Below are 19,518 nucleotides of genomic sequence, written 5' to 3' on the forward strand. Positions count from 1 at the left end.
CATACATAGTATATACAAGCAGAGTTGCTCACAGAACCAAATAAAGAGGTAAATCATCTGGCTATGTACAGGACAGGAAACTGAGCTACGTGGATAGGAGAAACTAATGGACTGCCATCAGCTGGGGACCCCAGTATCCCTTCACCCAGGATTTCTCTTCTCTGGACAGGGTTAATTGGCCCAGCTTGGTGACATGCCAGCTACTTGACCAGCAGAAGGTGAGACCCCTTGCTTCAGGCTCTGTGAGAAGGGAGGATGGGACAGGGAGCAGGCTGTAGAATGGATGTCTACCACAGTTTCTGCTTCTTAGCATCAGCCTCTTTGCTATTATTAGCTCCCTGAGGCTTCCTGGAGTGACATTCACCCGAACGGGGTCAACGTGTTTCTGTTTTCTAGTATCCTTGGTAAAATTAACCGTGTAAAAAGTGGAGTACAGTGTTCTGGCTAAGAGAAGATCTCTGCCTTTCCTTCTGGCCCACCTGGACCAGGTGCTCCGACCTCCCCAGGACGTCTGCTTGCTTTGCCTTGCTTTCTCCTTGTAGGTCCACGCTCTGAGTCCAGCCATTTCGGCCCCAAAGGCCCTGGCCACTCAGCCCAGCTCCTGCTTAGACAGCAAACCAAAAATAAGTCCCAGCACCGTTCGTGTTCACGATGAGGTTGGGCTGCCACCTCACCACAAAGACACTTGTCATTTGGGGTTTGGAAAAGGGAAACACTTAAGTGCTAGTTTATCAGCCAAAAGAAGCTACAACAGAAAACACAACACCCGACCCACCCACAGACGTCTGGTCAGAGTATCCACTTACAGGGCGAGTTCAGCCTGCCATGAATGAAAGGCAAAGGGGTGTTTCTTTATTTACACATTTGCGGGGAGAAGGGAGATGTGAGACCACAGCAGCTGCCTTTTAGAAGTTTCTGGGGAAAGTTTAAAGGAAAACAAAAGCATTTTTAAAAAAGTGTTAGGACATTTGAAAAATACAGAGGAACAAAGAAGAAAAGCCTGCAAAGGTGTACAGTATTAATATTTGGGTATGTTTCCAATCCTGGCTCTTAGGTTGGGAGGAAGGGAAGGGGCCAATGGCACCGTGCCGGCCCTGACTCCTTTCCGAGCCCGCCCCACCTGCTGTCGCTGGAGAATGATGCCTGAAATACAGTGAGCGTTTCTCAGCTGTAGTAGGTACAACGACAGGTCTTAATGCACGTCCCCCATAGGCCTCCTTATCCACCTAACGTTATAACATAAGGCTTTCCTCGTGTTTTAAAATGTCTTTGCCAGTATTATTTGAATGGCTCTATAATCTTTCATCAAGTTCTGTAACTCACTGAGGGAGGCCCCAGCCTTGGACATGGGATATTGCAAGTAATGCTGTGATGGATATCTTTGTGCATAAACCAGGGTACCTTCTGTCAAAGAAGAGTCCAGCCTAACGGCTTGCTGGGCCTGAAGTGTCCGCATTGTTGCCTTTATCTCCGTTAAAAGGCAGCTCTTAACAGGACAAAGTCTAAATATCCAGTTCATAGGTTATTCCAACCCAAGTGTTCTTCACTTCTTTTCCCCTTTTCATGTCTCTGTAAGTCAACACGTAAGACTGTTAGCAAGGATACTGGAAAATCGAAAAGGGACAAACTTTGTTTTAAGTACTCGTTGCTAAGTCGTAGAAAAGAAGCATGATGGGGAACTGTAAGTGAGGGTGAAACATATTTAGAAAAATCAATCAGACAGGTCCAGCCACTGCTTTAAAAAATGTATTAGGTGCTCTTACATTTTTTCAAAGCATAGTTTACATTGCTACTGCAAGCCGTGCTTCCATTAAGCACACGGTAAGTGTGTGTGTGACAATTATAGTAATGACATTCTTTGGAAGGCAGAGAAGAGGATTTACAACCCCGCGATTTTTTTCCTCTGATGGTATCTAACCTTCCTCTCTTAGAAGCTCCTGAGGGCCCAGATTTGACACTGTTCCTCCTCCCTATGCCACTTATCTAGTCACCCAGGCATGCAGTTTTAGAGTATTTACCAGAGCAACAATGATCGGAAAAAAAACCCCAAGAACTATCGTTACCTGAGTGTTCAGTTCTGCAGGCCCTGGGCTAAGCCGTCGAGCGGATAGGCTGATGCCTTTAATCTTCAGAGGGAGGATGCCTGCTGCAGGCTCCGTGGAGCTTTCTGAGGGGCTGACAGCCACGGGAGGAGAGGGGAGGCGACTCTGGCATGGGCTAAGGCTCCCAAGTGGGAAGAGCATGACCTGTTCCAACATGGCGCTGGATTCCTGAGAGAGCAGGACGGGGCATCAAATCCAGTTGGAAGTGTATCTAATATGAGAGACACGAGATCCAATTCATATCTTAAGAAGAGCGCACACGTTTTCTATGGGAGATCGATTGCGGGGTGGAGCAGGGTGTGCCCGGGAAGGCACTGTTGAGGCAGTTGGGCCAATGCATGGTGGTGGCCTGGACTCAGGTGGACAGAAGCACGTGGATTCGGGATGCATTTTGGAGACAGAATTGATAGAATTTACTGGTAAATTGTAGAAAGGAGGTAGGATAAGGGAGAAAGAAGGGCCAAGTCCTGAGTTTTGTATTTGAGCACTAGGTTATGGTGGGGCCACGTTCTACGACGTGAAACTCTGGGGGACTGCTAATTCATGGGTAGCAAAACGGAAGGTTCTATTCTTACCTCGTCATTTTCCAAAACTGACACTCTCACCAAAAATAAAGAAGACGAAACTAGAAGCTTTAACTCTTTAATCATTTTTGTGTAGTCAAGGAGACCAGAAAGACCTATGGGGGGGCTCAGACAAACCCGGGACGGCCGCTTTCAAGCTGTGTGACTTAAATCAAATCGCTTAGCCACTCGCCACTTGATGCTTCAACTTCCTCATCTCCAAGAGGGAGTTAGTATTGCCCGCCCCACGCTGTTGTGGACAATGTATGGACTGCTCCTGGCCCCGTCCTGGCACACAGTAACTCCGTTTCCTAAATGTTGGTTGCAGTTCTTTGAAACAACCTGCACAAGATAGAGCTGTTATGGGCAATGAGGTGTTCCTCGGGGGAGTCCTGTGCGTCCCTTAGCCTGGTGACAATATAGACACAGAGCCCTGGGAGGTTTTTCCTTACGGCAATACCATTGGTATTTGAAAAAGAGAATAGTTTAAAGCATATTTGTCAATAAAAGAAAGTCATCGTAATGTAGAGATTAAAAGCGGGGATTCTGGAACCAGGCTGCCTGAGTTTGCATCTCACCTCTGCTACTTATGAGCTGTGTGATCTTGGGCAAGTGACCTGACTTCTCTGTACCTCAGTTACCTCATCTGTGAAACTGGGACATTAATGATTTCTACTTTATAGGGCTGTTAGCAGTTTGAATAGAGCTAATATATATACCTTTAAAATAACATCAAACAATGCCTAAGAAGTAGTAACCACTATATAAGTATGTGTTTATTAAGGTGTTAAAAAACAGATGATTTCGCGAAGGTGAGAGAGGGCAAGGCCACGGAGGTGAGGGAGGGCGGCGGAGGGCCGGGCCCCTGGGGGAAGCAGACGCGGTCAGACGCCAGGAGCAGTCACGAGAGGAGCCGAACACAGACTGTTTCTGGGTTCAGTTTTGTGAAGCTGAGACAGAAAATTCCAGGGTGGCCTCCGTCCCAAATGTTAGAGCTAAGTTTTCTTAGAAGCAGCCTTCACTCAGCCCAGGCAGCGCGCATTAAGACACACGTTTCTGCTATGGCCCTTCCACTCGCAGAGTCCCTCCCTGGAGTTCTTGAGGGGCCCTTCAGGGCACCCTCTCCCCACTGGATCGGCCTGAGCGGGTGATTTCCTACGGCTGATCAAGCTCTCAGCGGAAATCCAGCCACATTCCCTCCTTGACATCCTCCAGGGGTGGTTTGCCTTTTCTGACATTATTTAAAATTGCCTGGGAGTCCAGGAAACGTGTGAGTGTCCTTTCTTGTCACCCTTTCTTAAAGCAACGTGCTTGGTGGGCTGTCCATCTAGATGACAGCCGGCTGTTATCACTAATCCCCAGCTGAGCCAAAGGACAGACAAAGCATCAGCCTTCTTAAAAAACATGGCAAGAGAAAGGCTGTTAGTGAATCCTTGAGCTCCCCTGGAATCTAGCAGGATCTAAAGAATGCCTTTCAATTTCTCCAAGTGTGGCGAGAGTGCGGAGAAACTAGATCACACAGATGCTGCTGGTGAGAAGGTAAAGTGGTACAGCCACTCAGGAAAACAGTTTGGAAGTTTCCATAAATAGTAAATATGCAACTACCATAACGTCCAGCAACTGCATTCTTGGCCATTTATCCCGTGAAATGAAAACTTAATGTTCATGCTTTATAACAGCTCAAAACTGGAAACAACCCAGACGTCCTTCCGCGGGTGAATGGTTGAACACACTGTGGTCCATCCACACCGTGGAACGCGGCTCAGCCACGAAACAAAGAATGGACAACCTCGTGAATCCCCAGAGAATTCTGCTGAGTGAACAAAGGCAATCCCAAAAGGTTACACACTGCGTGATTCCATTCACATAATATTCTTGAGGTGCAACCAGTAGAAATGGAGAACAAGTTAGGAGTACTAGAGGTCAAGGGGGCGGCGGGGGAGAAGACAAGTAGCTGTGGCTGAAACAGATAACGGCTAGCGCGAGGAACCCTCGCGGTGATGCCCGTCTGCACGCTGACTGTGCCGGGTCCACACCCTGGTCGCTGCGCTGCACCCTAGGTTTTCCAGACGCGCCGCTGGAGGGAAGGCTGACGGTGCAGGGGCTCTCCGAATCACAGCCAGTCTTAAAACTGGATGTGAACCGACAATCATCTTAAAATAAAAGTTTCATTTTAAAAAATGGGGACAGGAGGAAGACTGTTAACTGATCCCCAAACCCACTTGAACTCCAGCAGGACCTAAATAATTCCCTTCAACCGCCCCATAGTCCCTGCTCTCAAACAATTCCGCTATGGAAAGACCTAACCAGATAACAAGTCAGGCAAGCAGACAGATTCCTCGCCACATGGTTCGGCCCTCAGTTCACCCACACAGTTCATTCTGTCACCCATTCATTCAACAAACATTTATGGCGTCCCTCCTATGGACAAAGACTGTTCTAGGCGCCATGGATACGGGGATACTCCTAACTTGTTCTCCATTTCTACCATTTTGTCACCTCAAGAATATTATGTAAATGGAATCATACAGTGTCGAACTTTTTGGGATTGGCTTTTTTCACTCAGCATAATTCTCTGAATGGAGCTTATATCATAGTGGGGGAGACAGACAATATATAACACATACACAATGAGATGATTTCAGACAGTGGTGAAGTGTTAAGGATGCAGTGAAACAGGGTAATGTAGAAAGTGTGGGAGGAAGGGAGCCTCTCTCCACAGGGGAGTCAGGGAAAGCCTTTCTTAGGGGGTGATGTGATCTGAGAGCTAAACGATGGCGCAGAGCCCAGAGCTGGGGAGAAGAGTGTTACTGCCTTACCTTTAAAAATGTCAAAGGGCACATGAGAAGATGTTCAACATCACTAATCATGAGGGAAACGCAAATCAAAAGTACGGTGAGATATCACCTTACCTGTTAGAATGACTATAATCACCAAGACAAAGAATAACAAATGTTGGAGAGGCTGTGGAGGAAAGGGAACACTCATACACTGCTGGTGGGAGTGCAAACTGGTGCAGCCACTACGGAAAACAGTATGGAGATTCCTCAAAAAATTAGGAATAGGAATACCATACGATCCAGCTATCCCACTACGGGATATTTGTCCAAAGAATGTGAAATCAACAATTCAAAGAAATTTATGCACCCCTATGTTCGTTGCAGCATTATTCACAATAGCCAAGACTTGGAAGCAACCCAAGCGCCCTTCGACTGATGAATTGATAAAGAAGATGTGGGGTGTGTGTGTATATATATATATATATAAATATAAAAATGAATATATACACACAATGGAATACTATTCAGCCATCAAAAAAGACAAAATCGTCCCATTTGCAACAACATGGATGGACCTTGAGGGTATGATGTTAAGTGAAACAAAAACAGACAGAGAAAGACAAATAGTCCATGACTTCACTCAAATGTGGAAGATAAACAAAGACATGGATAAAGAGGACAGATTAGTGGTTACCAGAGGGGAAGGGGGTGGGGGGTGGGCATAAGGGTAAAGGGGCACATACGTATGGTGATGGCGAAAAATTAGACTATTGGTGGTGAGCATGATACAGTCTATACAGAAACTGATAAATAATAATGTATACCTGAAAATGACACAATGCTGTAAATCATTATGACCTCAATAAAAATAAATGAAAAAAAAAAGTCACTCTTGTGGCATGGAGAATACATCAAAAACAAGCAAGAATGGGAGGGTGGGGACCAGTTCAGAGGCCAGTTCAATGGCCCATGCCTGAGGTGATGGTCTCTTTGACTAAGGTTTAGCAATGGAGACGATGGTGCCATCTTCTGACATGAGATGGACAGTGGGGAAGGAGGGAATCAGTTTGGTTGAGAGAAAGAAATCAAGAGTTCTGTTTAGTCATGTTCATGTTGATATGTCCAGTAGACATCTGCACTGGGCCACAAACATCGTCGGCCTTTTTCTTTTTCTCTGTCCCCTGCCAGCACTCCATCAGCTCTGGGTCACTCTTCCGCGTTCAGATGTGAATGGAATATCACTCCACTAGCTGGCTTCCTGCATGCCAACAAGGGTTCAGATTATGCATCCCAAAAAGTGTAGAGTTAGCAACAAGAGGGTGCATGTTGAACAAGGGAAAACGGGAGCCAAATGGGAGCCAGACAGACCAAGTGTTCGTTGTTCTCCCTCTCATATGGACCACTCTGCGGTGCAATATCGTCAGGCAGCTCTTCCAGAGAAGTCCCATATGCTGAGTGAACACAGCCTCTGCGTGGCCTGCCAGGGCTCTTGGCCGCTTTCTGGGAGGCGGTAGCCAGGATGGTGAAGCAGCTCGTTACAGTACGTCGCCCCTCTCTCACCTCCTCACCCTTTTCCTCCTACACCCATTACCTTGGACGTGCACCTCCCAGTTAAATGGTTAGTATTGTAATCCTTGTCCCAGGCTCTGTTTTAACAGGGCTCCATTAAGACGACAACCAAATGGAGATGTCAAGTAAGAAGTTGAAGTCTAGAACTCAGGAGAGAAGTCAGGTTGGGAACCACTAACTTGGGAAACGTCAGAAGACATACAAGGTTTAGGGCCTTAGGCCTGGTGCAGTCACTTAGTAAGAATGTGTAGATAGAAATGTGGGTCATGGGGCCTGCCCGGTGGCACAGCAGTTAAGTTTGCACGTTCTGCTTCTCAGCGGCCGAGGATTTGCTGGTTCAGATCTGGGGTGCGGACATGGCACCGCTTGGCACATCATGCTGTGGTAGGCGTCCCACATATAAAGTAGAGGAAGATGGCCACGGATGTTAGCTCAGGGCCAGTCTTCCTCAGCAAAAAGAGGAGGATTGGCAGCAGTTAGCTCAGGGCTAATCTTCTTCAAAAAAAAAAAAAAAGAAAGAAAGAAACATGGGTCATAGAACAAACCTGGGCCACTCTAAAATCTAATGTGCAGGGTTGGGGGTGGACCCAGAAGAGGGGAATTGAAAAAGAATAGACCACAAGGTAGAAGGAAATCTAAGGGGGTGTGGTGATATAGGCAGAAGATGGGGAGAGTGTTGCAAGAAAGATGGCAACAGTGGGGTGGGTTGAAGCAGCTGAGGGGTCTAATAACACAGAGAGAGAGGGGACCAGCGGGTGGGCCACATGGAAGCTGCAGACAGCCTTGATGAGAGCAGTTCAGTAAGGAAGTAGGATTGGAGTGAGTCAAGGAGAGAACGGGAGATGAGGAAGTGGAAATAACTAACATCATAGGCAAGTATTTGGAGATATTTAAGTGGAAATGGGGAGGAAATTAACTGGGTAGCTTCAGGACAGTCTGTTTGATGGGGGCTATCACTGGGAAGTGTGTGCGGGAGAAGCGTCCTGTCTGGGAATCAAGAGACCTAAATTCTAATCCCTTTCTGCCATTAACCAGCTGAGGAAGCCCGAGCCAAATCCGTTCCCTCTATGGGCATTAATTTCCTCATTTGTCAGATCAAATATCTCTCAGGTCCCTTCTAGCTCAGACAAACTCTGATCTATGGAGATGTTGAAGCTGACAGAGAAGGAACAGCGAGCGGGGAAAGTCGGACCCCTGAGAGGATGGTGTAAGCCCTCAGGGGGCAGTAATGCTTCCAAGGGTGGCCAGAGGATTAATAAGATAAGGCAGGCAGAACCCTTGGCGCAGCGCCTGACACGACAGCAAGCAAACAGCACACTCTACTTATTACTAGAAATGACAGAGTGGTGTTCATAGCTGAGACTTGCAAGGACTCGTGGCCCACTGCTCCACGGCACACACAAGAAAGTGTCATCTGGAGCTAAGAAGTGGGATGGACAGGCAGTCCTGGCAAGGCAGTGAGGGCCCCACAAGAGGCAATTTGTGAATGAAATGTGGGTATGGACTTGATGACGTCAGCTCAGAGCTGGTGACTCGGCTGACGCATGGGCCCAACAAAATGGGAAGATATTTTACTTTTAAAGATGTTTCCTGTTCCATATGAAAGTAAGATAGGGGTACAGAGAGCCAAGAATAACCAAGACCACCCCAAAGAAGAAGGAAGCTGGAGGTCTTCCTCAACCAGATACCAAGACTTATTGGAAAGTGATGGTAATTAAGACGGGGTGGCATTAGCACAATGATAAACAAATAAACCAGTGAAACAGAGTAGAGAGTCTGGAAACAGACCTATGCATATGTAGGCACCTGATTTATGAAAAGGTAGACCCTTGAGTAGTGGTACGACCTTATCAAAAAACAGTCTTACCAATAAATGGTGTTGGGTCAAATGGATATCTAAATGGAAAACTAAGAGTAGAACCCGACCCCTTATATCACAGCAACAACAACAACAACAATCAGTTCTGTGTGGTCTGTAGATTTAAATATGAAAGCTTCTAGGAGGAACATAGGAGAATAGTTTCTTGACCTTTGGGGAGGCAAATATTCTTAAACAGAACTCAAAAAGTACTCACCATAAAAAAGAATATTTATATAATTTATGTATTGAATTTAATTAAAATTTAAAATCTTTTGTTCCTCAAAAGATACTATTAAGAAGCTAAGAAAACAAGTCAAGTTACAGAGGGAGAAAAGATATTCACAGTACATAGCACTGATAAAGGGCTCAAATTTGGAATATATAAAGAACTCTTTCAAAAGGAAAGGCACCCTCCAATTGAAAATAAATGGGCAAAAGACCTGAACAGACAGCTCACGAAAATAGGACGGCAAATGAACACGTGAAGGGGTGCTCCCTCTCGTTGGTCACCAGGGAAATGCACATGAAAATCAGAGTGAGATGTCACTAAACACCCACAGGAATGAAAATAATGGAAGTGATGAACAATACCAAGTGTCAGTGAGGATGCGGAGCCACGAGAATACGTATGTTGCTGGTGGGAATTTACGGTGATACAGCCATTTGGGGAAAAGTTTGGCCTCTCTACTAAACCTAAACATAACGTGTACAAAACCTGTCAAAGCCATTCCTCGGTATCTGTCTGACAGAAACGAGGGCTTCTGCTCGTCAAAGATGTACACAAAAATGTTCAATGCAGCACTGTTCATAATAGCCTCAAGATAGAAACAACCCAAATGGCTGTCAAGAGCAGAACAGACAAAGACACCGTAGTGTATTCACAGAATGGAATACTGCACACGGTGAGAATCATGAACCGCTGCCACACACAACATTGATGGATCTCACAAATATAATGTGGAATGACAGCAGCTAGTTAGAAGAGAATACATATAGTCTGATTCCACTTATATGAAGTTCAAAACCAAGCAGAATTAGGGGCCAGCCCGGTGGCGCAGCAGTTAAGTTCACATGGTCAGCTTCAGCGGCCCAGGGTTCGCCGGTTCGTGATCGCAGGTGCCAGGCATCTCACATATAAAGCAGAGGACGATGGGCATGGATGTTAGCTCAGGGCCAGTCTTCCTCAGTGAAAAGAGGAGGATTGGCAGTAGTTGTTAGCTCAGGGCTAATCTTCCTCAAAAATAAAAAACAACAAACCAAAACAAAACCCAAGCAGAATTCACCTCCAGGGTTATGATCAGGGGAGTGGCCCCTTTAAGGAGCAAGAAGGAGGCAGCAGTGGGAAGGGCGCTAGTGATGTTCGGTTTCCTGGCCTGGGAGGTGGGTACACAGCTGAGTTTACTTTGCAATAATTTATCCACAATTCACTTAAGTGTTGTAGACTTTTCTGTATGTATGCTCTGCTTAAAAAAAAAAGAGGCTTATCTAGAGAAGTGAAGTTGGAGGGGGTGAGCCCCATTTCAATGAATGAGAGAAGGCTCCTCCCGCCTTGTCGCTGCCGCCACTCCCCTTGGCGAGTTCCGTACTTCGAGGGAACTTCTTGTTCTTACCAGATGAGTAGTCACCTGGAAAAAATGCAATGGCTTTTCGCAGATCTTCTTAAGTGTAATGTCTTCCTTGTAAGGTCATTAAAAAACTCTACCTTCAAATCAAACCATCAAACCTCACTCCCCACCCCCCCATTGTGGTTAAGAAAACTGAAATGCTGGGTCCAGGAACGATGGTCATCCTGGGATCAGAGGGTGAAAGTGGATCAGTAATTCATCGCTTGAGAATGATTTATTGAGCAACTACTATGTCTCAGGCATTATTCCAGGCACTGCAGACCCAGCATCGAACAGAGACAAGATCCTGTCCTCATGGAACTCACCTTCTAGTAAGTTTCTGATAGAAAATCGGCAAATAAACAAGTAAATGCCACGGAGAAAAAAAGGCCGGGGCTTGCGACGGGCGGGGGTGCTGGGGTGAAGTTTTGCTGTCGAGTGGAGGGCGGTCAGCGAAGGCCTCACCAAAGGTGAGAAACCCGAGGAGAAGAGGGGCAGCTGGCCACGTGGATGTCTGGGGATGAGCGCTCGCGCCCAGGAGACTGAGATGGGAAGTTTCTGTGTTTGAGGAACCTCCAGGAGGCCGGACCAGTAGGAGGCAGAGTCAGAGATGGCCAGGGCCTCCGGGGCCAGTGTAAGGGCTTTGGCGTGTCCTCTGAGGGAGGTGCAAGTCACCTGGGGGTACTGAGTGGAAAGAGCGACACGATGTCACTTCAATTTGAAGAGTCATTCAGGCTTCTGGGGGAGGATGGACAGAGAGGGGTAAAGGCAGAAACAAGGGGACGGGTTAGGAAGTGGTTGCAAGACAGGTGAGAGAGCCCCGGGCCCTGGCCAGCGGTCCAGACGGCAAGATGGGGCGTATTTTAAGGGCGAGACAAGCCGCGTTTACCGTTTGGAAGTGGGTTGTGAGGCAGAGAGGACAGAGGCTTCTGGCTTGAGCAGCTGGAAGAGCAGAGTTCTTGTCAACTGACATGTGGGTGGAAGGTTCCGAAATCCTGTTTGCACATGTTTGGTGCAAGATGTCTATCAGACACCCAGGTGCAGATTGCAAGGAGGCAGCTGGAGATAACCAGGCTGGGCTCAAAGGAGAAGCTGGGCCTGAAGACGTAAATGTGGGCGTTGGTGTTGAGAGCCGCGAGACTGGATGAGCTCACCCAGGGAGAGGATGCAGACAGAAAAGAGAAGGCGCCAAGGAACGGCCCGCCGAGATCAGCCCCGCCCTAAATCCTTCCTCCGCTGCAGGAAGGGGTGTCCCCATGCTGGAGGAAGTGGCCCCGTTTCACCTGGGGCCAGGTGGCAGATTCGCTACAGGTGTGAGGATAAATGAGGCGACATCGTGTCCTGGAAATCGGACCTCAGTGGAGACCAACCATTCCGTGAGGGAAACAGCAAACATCTTCATTAACATTCCCCTTCTCCGTGTCCCCAGCTCAGCTGGGATTTGAACTGGTGACCTGGAAGGCAAGCTTCTCCATCCTACTGCTGGTTTGCCAAGCACCCATGGCCTTCTGCTCTGGCGTTCTCTTTGACTGTGTGCTGGTCCAGCCCAGCGCATTCTGCGTTCCCAGAGAGTGCTTCGTCCCTGGGCCAGCAGGCATCCCTTCGAATGGAGCCAGAGCCTGGGGACTGGAGGGAGGCCACCTCCGAGACAGCAGGGGCCTGCATAGGAGCTGTCCTACACATTTTACCCATTAGCTGAAAAATCCCCCAACCGTTTCCATCCCCTTCTAAGGAATCATCAGATAAGCAGGGCCTCTGCTAGAAGGTTCATAAAAACCTTACGCAGTTTTATGGTTTGAACAAAGAGAAGAAATGGCTGCCTGGGGCCATGGAGGCTACAATCAGAACCTCTTTCCAGAGTTGCTTTCTATTTCTGAAACTAAATTACAAGGGAAATGAAGAAGAGCGCGAGAGAAGACGGTCTTGAATTGCCTCCCAGTTTTCTTCCTTCCCCAGCTCTACTGTCACCACTCTGGCCCCAGGACTTGTCGGAGGCATCCCAGCCAAGGAAAACACCCGGGGAGAGGGGGGAAATTGGAGAAACAATAGCAGCAGAGACAGTGTTTATTGACCTAAACTTTCCGGCGCCCCAGCTCACTTTCCGGAGACTCCCTCACTTTACCACCTTTGTTGTCATTCTCTTGAACGATAGTAACATAAACTTGATTGCCCTACCCACTCCCTCCCACTCTCGGGTTGATTCTCTTTTTCCTTCTCTCTTCCTCTTTGTGGCAAAGGCTCAGTGGACAGACACAGCTATGCCACGGTCTTCAAAGTCTCAAAGGCAGGTGACTGTCTGAAGGTCTCCCACTCTCCCCTCCTGACACCCTCACTAGAGACTTTACTCTGCTTTTCCACCTGAGAGAGAAAGTGGACAAGGAGTCTGAAAGCAGGGGCTGTGTTTGTGCGGCTAGTGCCCATCTGTTTCAGGACGGGCCTCCCTCGGAGGCAGCTCTGGGAACTCAGCACACAGCAATCAAAATTGGGGAGTTTGAGATCCCTGGGGAGTTGGAAAGACCGAATTCTCTTTCTCTTACCTCCACCCAGGGTCCGAGAACATGAAAGTGAAGTATAATTCACTCTCTGCTTCTTGTAGCTGGTGAGAAAGCAACTGTTTTTGCTGTAACCAAACTCCACATTGCAAGCTCTGATGGAAGTCAGTGGAAAGGGGCCTTCCTTGGCTTGCCTCCCCACAGTGTTCCCTATTGGGTATCAAGTAAGCATTAAAAACAATCTTTGGGGCTTAACAAAAGTTTGGTGAAGATATTGATGGTACTAGGTGCTTGTTCTGCTCTAAAGAGCTGCCTCATAGTTTACCCATCCAAGATTTTCATTCATTCATTTATTCATTCAACATCCTTTTGTTGAATGATGCCTCTGTCCCAGGTTTGGTGCTGTGTGCTCCAGAAATAATGGAGAACAAGGCAGATGAGTCTTACAGTGAAAGTGATGGGAGAGGCAAAGAAATAAACGAATACGTCCAGATCATTACACGTCTTAGTAAGTGCTATGAGATAGCTGTGGGCTGCTAGCCCAGAGGGTGAGGATTGATTAACTGCAGGCTAAACATAGAAATAAGAGAAAGTTGCATTTTTTTAATAACTTGCTTTTACATGTGACTTAGGAAATGCCTTTGGAGAGTCATAGCAAGATTTTAAAATGGAATTGCTTGCCTCTGAACTAGAATGTCAGCGATATCCACGAGCTCATAAAGGCAGATCGTATCTCCTAAAGTGCCTTTCAAATGATGTGGCTTTGCCTCTATGTGGACAACCCAACTGCCCCTGCAGCAACACTACTGGTTGTCTACTCAGCATCTGTTCTCTACTCGCCCTCCCCTTTTCCATGATCTCGTATTATATCTGGGGAGGTCTTTGCGACAACCTCCCTGAGAGAATGGTCTAAAACTCGCTATTGAGCACTCGTTTGGGGGAAAAGTGGATAATGTCATCTCCTTGATAGAGATGATGTTATGGAACCCAAAGGAAGTGATATGAGTTGACACTTTCTCTTCTAAATGCTGCTTTCCTGGGCTAAGAGAATGGAATCTATACCATAGCCCTCTGATTTCTCATTTCCTCTTAATAGGACTCACAGCCACCAATCCTCTTCTGTGACAACCTGGACGTGTGGCCATTTTCCTGATCTTTGACAACTTCGAACTAAGGAGTTGCCTGTTGGGTGGGAAGTGGGTAATCATATTTTACTGAAACTCATGGAGCCTGGTTGCATCCCCCAAGCCTCCCCCACCTGACCATCACGTGCACGTGATGATGCGCTCTCCAAAGACCTCGTCTGATCTGACTTCACTTTGGATCCCCAGCAAGTGCCTCTGTCTCTTCTGAGGAACCATGGAGCTAATTCTATGGTAAACCAGGGTAAGGAAGCCAAACTAAAGCTTTCCTCTCATAGCAGGGAAGAGCCTCTAAAGGTACCTTTATTCTGCCTTTTTCCTGGTCCTTAAAACCATTTCACCAGGTCAAACCACATCTCTATTCCTACGTATCCATAGATGCAAACAAGCAGCACCCCGATATTTGGGCAATTTGACCACGCCCCTCAACCTGCTTCCCTTTGAAGCCTGTCCCCACCTCGTTCTCCAGCCTGGTCTCCAGCCCTACTCTGGCCCTTCCTGATTTGTTATTCTTCCTTGACTCTGCTTGCCTGTATTTTAGCTCCTGCCTTAGTTCTAGAGAGAGCTCTATGCTCGAGCCAGCTGGACACAAATCCCCTCAGCACGGGACTTGCTGACCTGCTCCAGCTCTTTCCCTTCCTTCTACGTCACCACTGACAAGTGTGGACTCATATGGCTGGTGTTTCCCCGAACAACACACATCAAGCTGAGCATGAGAGGGGTGCCACACTGGCTGGCTCTCATCTGTAAAGTTAGTTTCTGAACTGATTTTCACTCTTTCCTCTTCTCCTCTCATCTTGATGATCTCCTTACCAACTTGGCTATCTACTAGTCTTATCCTGGGACACTCCCTATTCAACTAGCTTGGTCCTCAACCTGCCTGCTCTGCGTCTCAGACCCAGGCTAACATTCTCACTCCTCACCTAGCACAATGGCCTTTTGTGCTTAGCTGCTTAGCATCCTTTGTTAGAGAGAAATCACTTCTTTCTTCGCACTCCTTTCTCTCTCTCTCTCTCTCTCTCTCTCTCTCTGTTGGTGCTCAGTCATAGGGTCTAGTCCACTGCCAGCCACAAAAGTTGGAATGGGGACAATCATACAATTCAAATTTGAATCTCTCTGACTCCAAAATTCAGCCAGTACACAATTCTGCCTCTATTGGTGAAAGTCAGTTAGAAATGGTTAGAATAGGATTGGACTGATAGGCTCTGTGTTTGAAAGAAATGAAGAAAGAGCCCATTGAGGACTGGAGATAATATAGTAGCCAGTGTCCAGTCCGTCTGGAAAGACCAGTGCGGCTGGTTCTCCACTGGAGTAACTTTGTGTCTTGATAGAGGCATCTGTTTGTATTTCCTGGTCAACTATAATCTCATCCAGGATCTGCTGCCGAACCACGCTGACGCTTCTAGAGATGAGCCCATGTCTGAACAACAGCTGTCATATAAAGAATCTTCTTGGGGAGTGATTATGCAGCTGCTAAATGACCTCCTAGAATATATTAGCACCGAAGGAACTTTTTTTCTGGACACATGCATGTAACAGTTTAAGAAAACCCAATATGAAAGATTTCATCAGGAAAAAAAAAATGATTAGTAAACTGGAAAGTGATTATCCACTTTTAAAACAGGAGTACCAGGTAATTCTTTTAAACCTGGAACAAAAATATTACCTGCTGTAATATGTTATTTTTCACAATAAAATTTGAGAATAACTCCCAAAAAACAAATGAGTGACTCCACTTATGGGAAGGTGGAGTGGATGGACTTTGCCCCTTTCCTCCCCTCACGTACAACCAAAAACCCTGGACGTCATATATCAAACAAGCATAGAAAGACTCTGACAGGGAGAGAAGAAGGCACATTGGCCAGGGACCCAGGGAACAAAACAGTGGTGAGTTCCCTGGGTTTTCTTTTTGCCTCCCGTATCTCAGACTTGGAGATGATGAAGCCAGCAACCTGGAAACGCCAACAGGCACACACAAAAAATCACAACAAAAGTCTGCTCTCTGTAGCCAAAGTTGTGGGAAATGAGCAGCCTAGCAAGATAAAGAGCTTTTAGACAATAACTGCTCTACTCTAACCGAACACCACAGACAAATCTATGGCCCCACCCCGACTTGTGTCGGCAAAGATCGATCAGAAAATGTAGACTGCCGCCCTCACCGGGTGGAACAAGGCCCCCTAACACTACCCCCAAGCTCCCCACCCCCTGCTAGGGTGGTGTCAGAAAAAGCCTCATAGGGAATCAGGTCTTAATCCTGCCAGGTGGTAATTAGGAATCCCTTCACAGTATCAGTAGGGGCCAGTGGGGAGCCTGGACTTTCACTCTGCTCAGAAGTAATGAGGTGCCCCCCACCCAAACAGGTATTGTGTCAGAGGAGGCCTAGTGGAGAGTAAGGACTTTCCCCACGGCAGTAATGTGGCCACCCTCCCCATAGCATCAGTGGAGGCCACATGGGAAGCAGTAATGAGGCACTCCTACCCCTCCCAGTCAGGGAGATGTTAGTGGAGGCACAGCAGGGAGCTGGAACACTCGCCCCTGGCCAGCAGCAATGAAGAACCCCCTTGGGCATCAACAGAGGTCAAGTGGAAAACACGGCAGAAATGAGGCAGTGACCCTACCCCTCTCTCCTGGCAGAGCAACGTCAGAGGAAGCCAGCTGAAACAGACGCTTCAGTAAGATCCAGAATCTCATGACATAATACCCAAATGTCCAGGTTTCCATAAAAAATTACTCATTATACCAGGAACCAGGAAGATCTCAAACTAAATGAAAAAAGAAAACCAATAGATGCCCTCACCAAGAGGATAGGGATGTTAGAATTATCTGACAAAGACTGTACGGCGGTCATCATAAATATGCTTCCAGGAGCCATGAGGAACATGCCTGAGACAAATGAAAAAAGTGGAATGTCTCAGCCAAGTCGTAGAAAGTGTCAGCAAAGCAATGCAAAATATAAAGAATCAAAGAGAAATTTTAGAACTGAAAAACATAATAACTGAGATAAAAACTCAGCCGATGAGCTCAACAGAACAGAGAGAACAGAAGAAAGAATCAGTGGAGGATGGAAAACAGAAATTATTGGGGGAAAAAACCCAAAGGAACAGAGCCTCAGGGACCAGTGAGGCTAGGACAGAAGATCCGACACTTATGTCAGCAGAGTCCCAGAAGAAGAGAAAGGGGATTTTAAATTATGTCTGATGCTTGAAGCAAAGTTATAGCATTGTTTGATGTGGATCTAAATGTATGTAGAAGAAATATTTAAGACAATTTAAAAGGGAGAGTGCTAAAAAGAAATAAAGAGAGGTGAGATGGCTATGCTTCACTCAAACTGGTAAATGTTGACTTTAGTAGACTGAGATAAACTATGTATATAGAATGCAAAACCCAGAGCAACCTTGTTAGAGGATGAAAAGACTTGGAGAAAATATTCAAAATTTCATATTTGTGATATGATTTGGATTCAAAATATTTAAGGAATTCTCAAAACTCATTATAAGAAGACAAAAAAACCAATTTAAAAAACAGGCCAACTATTTGAATAGACATTTCACCAAAGAAAGCATCAGATGTCAAACAAACAAATGAGAAATTCAAATCTGAAAAATATCAAATGTTAAATAAGGACATGAAAAGGTTCTCAACATCGTCAGTCATGAGGGAAATGCAAATTAAATCATAATGAAATACCACTACACGCATATTAGAATGGCTAAAATCTAAAAAGACTGGCCATACCAAGTGTTGGTGAGAATGTAGAAAGCTGTAAATTGGTACAAACACTTTGGAAAAAGCTCAACTCTTTCGGGTTTTTTTTTAAAGATGGCACCTGAGCTAACAACTTGTTAGCCAATCTTCTACTTCTTTTTTTTTTTTTCTGCTTTTTCTCCCAAAATCACCCCAGTACATAGTTGTATATTTTAGTTGTGGGTCCTTCTGGTTGTGCTATGTGGGCTGCCACCTGAACATGGCCTAATGAGTGGTGCCACGTCTGGGCCCAGGATCCGAACCAGCAAAACCCCGGGCCTCTGAAGCGGAGTGTGCCAACTTAAGCACTCAGCCACGGGGCCAGTCTCTCAACTGTTTCTTAAAAGGTTAAATGCAGACCTGACATAGGATCCAGCTGTATCTATACCCAAGATAAATGCGGCATATAACCATAGAAAGACTTATTTACGAATGTTCATAGGAGCGTTACTGTTAACAGCCCCACACTGGGAACAGCCCAAATGTCCATCAACAGGTGAATGGATAAACAAGCTGGTATCAAATAAACTGGAATATCACTCCACAGTAAAAAGGAGTGAGTTATCGATGCACATGTCATATCAAGATGATTTTGCTGAATGAAGGAAGGCAGACAAGAAAGAGTGCATAGCGTATGGTTTAATTTATGTAAAATTCTAGATAATGCAGAAAGCAGATCCGTGGTTGTCTGGGGAGTGGGATGGGGGGCATATGGAGAAGGGTAGGAAGGAGGGATTATGAAGGGGCAAGAGGAAGTTTTTGGAGGTAATGAATATGTTTATTATCTTAATGGTAGTGATAGTTGCATGACAAATTTATATATATGTCAAAGTTTATCAAATTGTATGCTTTAAACATGCAGTTTATTGCATAACAATTATACAATGCAATCAGCTATAATCAAACCACAAAATAGCAGTAATGTAAAGATTTGATAGTTTTCAGTTTCTTCCAAAGTCACCATAGTTAAATTTTAACAGGTGACTGGCTTGAAGGAGTTCATATCGTTCAAAAAGTATTCTTCCTAAGCAAGTAAAAGTGAGTTTCAATTTGGGCATATAATGCTTTTTGGAAATTTGTTATAATTAAAGAAAGTAAATAGAAAACCATTTTTTTAAGGAAAGAAGGAAGTTTCCAAAATTAAAGAGTGAGATATCTCTATTTACAAAAGGATTTGGATACGAAACTTCCACTTGCACTCAGTTTCGGAGAAATACTTATCGCCTAAAGAAAAAGGATGTGTAGACAAAGGGGTCAGGCCGGCCCAGAGCAGTAGCCTGTGTCCATCAACATTATTGAAAAGGTTTGTGCAGATGTCTCTCAAACTTGTTTTCTAATTTAAAATTTTACTTTTGAAATTCTTTTATTAGATCCCAAAGTCCTATGCTTGTGAATAAGTGGATTTATTCACATATATATTGAGCTGCTTGTGAAATCTACTTTGCATGTTCATACCATAAGAAGGTCATAGTGTTACTTTTAGTTACAACATCAACACAACTCTGCTGTTGATGTTTCTTCACGCTGAGGCACTGTGTGCAGCCCTGAAGCCATGCACTGGCTGCCTTACCTGGTTCTGCCAGGGTTTCTAATCATCTAAGAGGGAAGGGTTTTCTCTAAATCCATCGCTATTGTAAGACAAACCACTCCTGGCGCTGGTG

At 45.9% G+C, this 19,518-nt stretch overlaps 1 protein-coding gene across 6 annotated transcripts in view; it reads left to right on the forward strand.

The window, feature by feature from the left end:
* The window catches only part of PDHX (pyruvate dehydrogenase complex component X), a 179,739-nt gene that overhangs the window by 112,070 nt on the left and 48,151 nt on the right, over positions 1-19,518 (forward strand). The window contains exon 12 of one of the 6 annotated variants that reach the window (XR_011423820.1): positions 170-218. The exons of 4 other annotated variants lie outside the window; for them this stretch is intronic. The gene's annotated coding sequence lies outside the window, so the exon portion shown is untranslated. Of the gene's footprint in view, positions 1-169; positions 219-14,067; positions 16,894-19,518 lie in introns of those variants that run through there. One more of the 6 variants, XR_011423818.1, reaches the window with a different exon arrangement.

Source organism: Equus caballus, chromosome 12, assembly GCF_041296265.1.
Source record: "Equus caballus isolate H_3958 breed thoroughbred chromosome 12, TB-T2T, whole genome shotgun sequence".
NCBI lineage: Eukaryota > Metazoa > Chordata > Mammalia > Perissodactyla > Equidae > Equus > Equus caballus.